At 33.1% G+C, this 8,944-nt stretch overlaps 1 pseudogene; it reads left to right on the top strand.

The window, feature by feature from the left end:
• Positions 1–417: 417 nt before the first annotated feature.
• LOC146883511 (uncharacterized) lies at positions 418–8,814 on the top strand (annotated as a pseudogene).
• The last annotated feature ends 130 nt before the right edge of the window (positions 8,815–8,944 follow it).

Below are 8,944 nucleotides of genomic sequence, written 5' to 3'. Positions count from 1 at the left end.
TTGATTGAAGTATTGAACCTTGTTAGATTCATCCACTGTAATAGTTTATCCTTTATAGACTTGCACACCTCTTTGCCTAAGCCTAGCTACATCCTTCCATGTGTGCCTTGTGTTCTCCATCTCAACACCTTTCACACTTGATTTTAGTATGCCATTGCTGAACTTGAGATTGGCATCGAATACCTTCACCAAATCTAGATAGATGTTGCCCGAAAGCTCAAGAGATGTCTTAAGCTTTTGTGACTCGAGGTGTTGTTGCAAGACTTCAAAGTTCTTAGCCATTAGCCATGAGAAACACAACACCTTAGGAATGGTGATTTTCTTTCTAGTGATCTCAATCAGGAAGGTTTGAATACTATCTTCATGGCCTTCAAAACCATGCTTCAAGTCTTCCATGATTCACGACAATGAGAGCAGATGGAGTGGGCAAAGTGGAAATCTCCTCATCATATTGAACATCTGTTTGTCTACGAGGCATATTGTATCAAGGTTTGGCTCTTCCTATCAAATATGAATGTAGATGCATGATGCTTATGCAAGTATTTATAGAATCAACATGTTTAATATTATAATCAATCAATTAATTTGCACAGATATTTTGAATTCAATGCAGTTGATGAGTCATTATTTTATTTCATTCCACTAGCCTTTGTGTATCCATTAGATAGTTGATTAATGCTTAATTGTTCATCTTTAGAGTGTTTTTCATCTATTGGACTTTATTGGGCCATTGTTCTGAATTTGGACTAATTTCACATTATTTGGCCTAATTTTTGTTTTTAATTATTTTTAGGTATTTGGGTGAAGCAATTTTGGAGTTTGGACATCAATATTCAGTTGAAGAGAGTCGCCACATCATCGCCACATCATTGCCATGTCATTTCCACGTCATCTGAGTGAATGAGCCAACATTAGAGGCCCAGGAGTGACATTTTTGTAATTCTGAGTGGCAGAGTGGCAGTTTTGTAAATATGAGTGGCAGGGGTGATGACCACGAAATTAGGTCTGCATGGAGGAGACCAGCCGCTCCATCTTCTTCTCCACTCTCTCAAACTTCCATTTTTGTTGTTTTTAAGCTTTGGAAGGTGACCCATGGTGGCACAAACGATTTTTTCACGTTTTTCACGTTTTATGAGTCTTGGACAACACATTGAAGTTGTATTAACGTTTTCTACCGTTTGGGTAACATTTATATTGAAGCATTTTCGATTTTGGTTGCTGTTTTTCGTTGTTGCCCCTTTCTTTTCTTGCTCATTTTCGATTCCTGCACCAATTTAGGTTTTCTGCATCAATTTGCACTCATTTGGATGGTTGAATCAAAATTTATGTTTAAGCCTTATTCGGATTCCATGAGGAACTAAGTTTATGTGTTGATTCTTTGCAGATAATGGATTGAAACCTTGAGATTAGTGTTTTGTTCGGTGGAGTTATGTTAATCTCTGAATTCTGAATTTGCATTTGGGTTTAAATAAGGAAACCATTCTGTTTTTGCTTAAATTGTAGAGTGGAATCATTGTGTGTTCATGCTTAGTGAACTATAGCAGATTCATGGATGTGTGCTTTGCTTAATTACACTTGAGTTCGGGTTAATTTGCGCTTAGTAGTTAATTTGGGTTCTATGAGAGTTAATATAACCATTTTTAGTTGTAATCCGTGATTGGTGGATGTTCATTTGAAGCAAGGAATCAACACTGCTTTTACATTAATTTTAGACGTCTGCATTTAAATTTTTAGTTGTGTGTTGCATCCGTAAATCTGTTAAACCCCCATGTGTTATTGTTGTGTTCATCTGAAATTGAAGCTTTGAATGAAAATATTGGTCGTTGGGAGACGACTTGGTTCACTTTCATATACTGCATTTTAAGTGTTTTAATTTGGTGGGGTACGGCCTCTATCAGTAGTAAAAGCAATCAGAGCCAATTAAATGCATTGGAATCTGTGTATGATCATAAAGCATGATGTTTTCGAGGCATTTTAAGTGCTAATTGGGTGTATGATTCAAAGCAATATCTTTTTACTAATTAGAATTATTTTTTTTGATCACGTTTGATTTTGTGCTTTTTTTGCTATGATTTGATTCCCATAATGTGATAATATTAAGACCAGTTCTTGCCTTTTAAAATTCGTTGTAATTAAGACAGACCTTTTTTACGAGATTACATTAGATTTATAGTGTTGTGTATATAAACCCATCAGAAAAAAAAAGAAAGGAATTTTTCTCTCTCAAAAATTTCTGGAGACCTCTCTCACCCTAAGCACATGTTCTCTTTTAACCCTCACACATAAAAAACCCACTCACCTTCGATCGCCACCCCCACGTGCTTCTTGGTGTTCCAACGCAACTATTGTAAGTCCGATCTCCGGTTCAGGTTTGCAAAATTAATATTTTATTGTGTTATGCAGTATTTCTCGAGAAGTGTTTTTGATCTTGGTTGAATTTGATGTTTTCACTATTTCTTTTTGATATGGAGAAAGCATTACTGTCATGCATTTTTGGGTTCATTAGTTTTATAATTAATGTTTGTTGATTGCATTGGGTTGTGAACGTTGATGCGTGAATAAGTGAGAGATATCATGTTTTAACATTGTATGAATATGTTGTGCCATTTTTTTTTTCATGTTAAGGGTTGTAAAACTTTTTCATATTAAAATAATATGTTTAATCCTAAACGTTATTTCCTAATCTTTTATTTATTTATTTTCCTAATATTTTCATAAATTGTGGATATATAATAGTCATATATTTTGGGTATTAATGTCTTATTTCAGAAGTTTTTTTAAAGGAAGTAATAACAAATAAATATTTTAAATACCCTTTTAACTTTTAAAATGTATAACTGCTCGTGTGACGTGTGACCGCTCGCGTCGTCTTAGTACTTAATACCTTCGCTCTACTATAAGATTACTAAAAAAAATACAAAATTTTCAAATATAAAAAGAGAGTGATATCAACATCTTCACACAAATTGTTTTTTCAAAAAGTTTTTTTTTCAAAAAGTTTTTTCATAAAAAACTACGTGACCCTTGTCGGGCCCAAAAAACAAAAAATCTTTTTTTTTCCTTTGTTTTTCTTTGTTATCTTTATTTATTTATTTATTTTATTTATCTATTTATTTTATTTTTTTAAAATAAACATTTAAGGGAGACGACATCAATTTGTATTTTAGTTAAAGGTACCGTCTTAGGATGGGCGTTGTAGGGTCCTAACACCTTCCCTACGCGTAATTAACTCCCGTACCCCAAACTCTGTTTTCGTAGACCTTACTCCTTTTTATGGTATTCCATAGTTTCCTATAATAATATGGTGGCCACTCCAAACCTCTTTTTTTAAATTTTATTTTTGGTTCGTCATCCCATCGCGATTTCGGTTGTGACAGATAGTGTCGCAATCAAAATCGCGACAGGACGACGAACCAAAAATTAAAATTTTGAAAAAAGTGTTTGGAGTCACCACCATGGTTATTATAAGAAACTATGGAAAACCATAAAAAAGAGCAAGGTCTACGAAAAACCAAATTTTGGGTCCTGGAGTCGATTATGCGTGGGGAAGGTATTAGAACCCCACAACGTCCTTCCTAAGACGGTACCTTTAATTAAATGTGTAAAAGTTATGTACTTTTTTCAAAATATTTAATTTTCCCCAAATATATTAATAAAAGAATGTACAAAAAACAACAAAACTATTTTTTTGATTTTTTGGGCCCGACGAGGATTAATCATTGCTCCTATGTATCTCCATGTGAATGGAGAATCAGGGTTACGTAGTTCTTTTTGAAAAATCTATTTGGAAAATTATTTGAAAATGATTTAATTTGTTTTATAATTTTGAAAATCTTTTTATTTAAATGTTAGTATTATTTTAAAATTGGTGTCATGCGACGCGAGCGGCTGGATAGACACTTCAAATAAATTCTTTTTTTTCTAATCTTATTTTTTTTATTTTTTAATCATTTACAAATTTTTAATATTTTTTTAAAGTTATTTTAAAGTAGTTGTGGATATCATTGCGACTTAAGCAACCAAATAGATACATAAGAGTAAACAAAGAAAGCTAATTTTTATTTTTAGATCATTTGTATATATTTTTAGAAAAAAAAGAAAAGTCTAAATTGGATGTCATGCGACGCGAGCAACCAGACAGACAATAAAGGGGAAAAAATCTTTTTTATGATTAAAAAAAAAGAATGAAAATTGAAAAGAACTAAATCAAAAGATGAAAGAATTGAGAGTGACATATCTTAAAAAAATTTCAATATCTCCTCACCTTTTCTCTTTTCTTTTTTTTTTGCTTCCTTTTCTAATATTTTTGTGTTTGTTTTTCCAATAGAGATAACGATGAGAGGTGTCTATGTGGGTGGTAATGAGAGAAAGAGAGAGAGTGTAGAGAATGTTTTCTTCTTCTTTTTTTGTTCTACCTCCTCCCATATGTTTTTTTTAAAGAGAGATGAAGAATGATGCGTGTATGTGGAAGTGGTGATGGGAAAGAATTAGAGAAGTGTAAAAAAATTTTTTTTCTTTCCTGATAGAGTGCATATTTATACTCATACCTTGCAATATCAATGCAATCTCAGCCTTAATTGTAATAAACAATATAAGGAAGGAATTGGTTATGATAATAGCACAGTATGGGAATCAAATCGCAACAAATCAGAGCACAAAATCAATCAAGATCAACAATATTGATTCCAACCGTCAACAAATCAGAGAACAAAATAAATCCCAATTAGTAATATTGATTCTTACCATTTGAAGAGATATTGCTTCTAATCATTACAATCATATCACTACTTTCTCTTTTAAAAACAAAGGGTATAAAATATTTGAGTTGTTGGGCTCATGAAAAGGAATGTGATAATTAATAACAAATTGGACTTTTCCTTCTTTTTTCTCTTTTTTTTTTCCTTTTTCATCTCTCTTTTTTTCTTTTCTTTTTTTCTAAAATTAAAGTTTTGAAGAAAATTTTGTTTCACATTATTTTTTATTTTTCATTAACTAAAACTTTTATTTTTATGTTTTATTTTTTTGAAAATAAATTTATTCACCCGGACGAAATTGGGTATTGACAGGTGCCCCTTTTTACTTAGATTTTATTAGATAATATGAAAATTAGACATTTTCATATTATCGTAATAAAAGATAAGTAAAGATAAAAACATTAATTTCGTTCGGGTTTCAAAGGAAGATAAATTTGAAAACAAATTTGACCATACCAAGTAGAGGATCTCGATTTGATACACTAATTCTTTTTGTTTTGTTTTTATTTATTGAAAAAACCAAATTAGACCAATCCCGAGGAGATGGTCTAGATCTAAAGGATTCGGCGACCATTATCATGTAGAGGGCCCCAATCCTAAAAAAAAATCTTTTGTAACTTTGACTTTTTGAAAAAGAGATTAGACTAATCCCGAGGAGAAGGTCTATTCAAAAGATTTAGTGACCATTACCATGTAATGGGTCACGATCTGACAAAAGAAATCAATGACTAGTGCCTCGTAGAGGGTCTCGATGTGACATAAGAAATCAATGACCATTGCCTCGCAGAGGGTCTTGATGTATAAAAGGAGAACCTTGAATTTTGCTCTTGAAGTGGACAAACACCGCATGAATGCTTAACATTTGTGAGACTTAAAAAAATGTCATTGCTGACTTTTTTTTTTTTTTGAAATGATTTTCAATGATTTTGTGGAGTATGATGGATGATTTGATGTGATGATGCATGACATGTTATTATTTTCTTTTTGAACCTATATGATGATGCATACATGGATGCGTGAATGCATGGATGAAATTTTCTTTTTTTTTCATTTTCATTTTTCCTTTATTTTAATTTGAGAGCAAGGAAAACTAAGTTCAGAGGTTAGAAAAAAAATTGTGAGGCCAAACAAAACTGGGTTTAGGCGCCAATGTGAAAACTAGGCTTGGGAGCTAGTATGCAAACTGGGCTTGTGGGACAGTGTGGAAATTGGGCTTGGGGGCTAGTGTTAAAACTGGGCTTGGGGACCAGTGTGGGAACTAGGCTTGGGGGCCGGTGGAAACTAGGCTTAGGGTATATTGGTCATTCATATGAATGAAGAGGACCATAAATTTGAGAAACATCATAGAAACAAAATTGTGTATTTTTTTTCCTCTAAAACGAAAGGATTCAATAATCATTCATATGAGTGAAGAGGGTTTTGATTGGAAAGGTGGAAACTATTTTATTCTAAAAGATGAATGATTCATGTATGCATGACTTGGTATGATGTATGAATCTTTCTTTTTGCATTTTTTTGAAAACAAATTTGAATTGATTCCCATTTCATTGTTAATTCGATTTCATGGAATCCTTCAACTTTTTTTTTTTTACTTTTTCAAATCATTTCTTTGGTCTAATCAGTTTACTAACAAATAATTTTTTTAATCATTTCTTTTGAAACACTATTTGAATGACATGCATGAAATTTCCAAGGGATTGAAAAAGTTTGGATGAGGTGATGAAGATTAACTAGGTAGTTGCCCCAATTTAAATTGGTTTTAGGGCACTAAATGTGTTTGGGCTTTCCCTAGTTATTGATGGTATGAAAGAAATGATGGGGACTTCAAACATTTGCCCCTTGTGTGAGAGCCTAGGATGGTCTTAGGGTACAAAAGTGTGTTTGGCTTTTCCTAATGAGGAGATTAAAAATGACGGGGTCTTCACAAGTTGCCCCTAATGTGATCACAATCTTCAATGAAAATAAATGCCCCAATTTAGATTGAATGATGAGAATATATGAATTACAAACAAAGTGATTGCCCTAGTTTGGGTGTGAGATTGATAAAGATGGACTTTGTTAAGGTTGATCAAAGTTTAGGCTTAGAGCGGAGGATACTGTATGAGAAAAAATGGAATTTCATGAAGAATGAATTGAAAGGGGACAACCCAAATTTAACCAGATTGCTTGATTACCTGTGCTGATTTTGGAGCTTTGAAAACATGTCAACCAAACATAAACTTACGCAGTGTTTAAAAGAAAATCTTTGAACACACTTTTTCAATCTTTTTTTTATAACTCTTTTTAGAACAAACCTATTAGCAAATAAAAATTTTCCTCTAAATTAAAACATTCGAAAGATAACAACCAATCTTTGATCTGTGTGGACTTTATTAGGCTTGTATTATGGCCAAGGCTAGGGGTATGGAAGTAAATGATAGTAAAGGCCCAAACAAGTGATGTGAGGATTGTTTCAACAAGGATCTTTGAATAATGTTTCATTCAGAATTTGTTTGACTTCTTCTTGTTCACTTTTTTTTTCTTTTTATATTTTGACCTTTTGTTCTCATTCTTCAAACTTTTGCTTTTTTTTTCTATTTAACCATATAATTTCTTTCTTTTTCTTTTTTCTTTTTTTGATATTTTTGTATTGGTGAACTACCAGTCGGATGAAACAAATGCAAACATTATGTCAACCCTTAGTGTGAGGGTAACCCTTATTTAGGATAATTTGGAAGAAATTTGTTGAAAGGCTCAAATTGGGTAGCAAAAGATAATTACTTCTATTTTTTTTTTTGGATAATGAAACAAGGCCACACATCATTTTAAATCATGGTTGCTTTTTTTTGAACAAAAACTTTAATTCAGAGGACAATTATCTAGTTCATGTGACAGGATGTCCCTTGTTTTGTTCTTTTTTTTTTATATTTTTTTGTCTTATTTTTGCCTAGACTGTCCATCAGAGTTTTCAACCTAACTAATTATTCTTCATTTTTTTTGTATTCAGAGAGTTTCTTGTAATCATTTTTAAGGTATGTGTCCCCTTTATGATAATTTTCCATGGAAAAGAAAACAAGGTTTATGGTGGAAGAGAGATGGAAAAGAAGATGGATTTGAGCAATTTCATGTATGCAGGATTAGATGGGTATTTTAAAAGAAATGATAACAAACAAAATTTTCTTATTAAATCCACTGATTTAACCAAAGAATGTTTTATTATTTTTCTCATTTATCATAAGAAAGATTCCAATAATTTGGTGATAAGAAAAATGGGGAACAATTTGAACTTATTATAGTGCAAATTTTTTGTTTTTGTTTTTTTCTAAATTTTATGCTGATGCATGCTATGTGTTTGAATGGGGATGAAATGCATGCTTATTCTTTAAAAGGTATTTTTTTCTTTTTTTTATAATGGTGTGAGGGTAAAGGACGCACGTAGTTTCTCTTTAGTGATCTACTAAGACCCAAATAACTTCACAGCCAATTGGGTAGGTCCTTCAGTTTGCAACTACACAGGTGTGTACTGTGCTCCCTCAGTTGATGATCCTAAAGAGAGAGTTGTGGCTGGCATTGACCTTAACTTTGGAGACATAGCAGGGTTCCTACCCGATGAAATAGGCCTTCTGTCAGACCTTGCACTCCTTCACATTAGCAACAATCGCTTCTGTGGCATTCTCCCAATGTCCTTAACCAACCTCACTCTACTCTATGAGCTTGATATTAGCAGCAACAGGTTTGTCGGTCCCTTTCCTTTGGTCGTGCTTTCCCTTCCCATGCTCGCCTACCTTGACCTCCGCTACAATGAGAATAGTGTTTGATGACAGAAGGAACTGTTTGCCAGAGAAGCCACTGCAGAGGAGCCAAAAGGAATGCAGTGCCATACTTGAACACCCAGTTGATTGCTCTGAGCTTTGCTGTGTTGTTGGGAGCAATGTCTCTGCTGGTTCAGTGGCTGTTCCACCTGCTGCTGTTCCCTCAGCAATGCCTGTATCTGCTCCTCTTCTTGCACCAAGCCACCCTTAAGCAAAGTGTTTGTATTGATATGAATAGGAAAAATAAAAGTCCAAATTTGAGTTAGGAAGTGATCTTGTAGATATAAAGTGGTGTGCTAAATGTGTCTGTATTCTATTGTGTCATGCGTCTTATTCCTTGTAAAGTGTTTCATTTGACAGGAAGTGGGCGAGTTCATAGATATCTCTCGTTTTGTGGAT

Source organism: Vigna unguiculata, chromosome 9 (genome assembly GCF_037176805.1).
Source record: "Vigna unguiculata cultivar grain cowpea cultivar isolate G323 ecotype 2 chromosome 9, ASM3717680v1, whole genome shotgun sequence".
NCBI lineage: Eukaryota > Viridiplantae > Streptophyta > Magnoliopsida > Fabales > Fabaceae > Vigna > Vigna unguiculata.
Note: the sequence above shows the minus strand (reverse complement) of the source record. Positions and strands in the feature narration are given on the sequence as shown.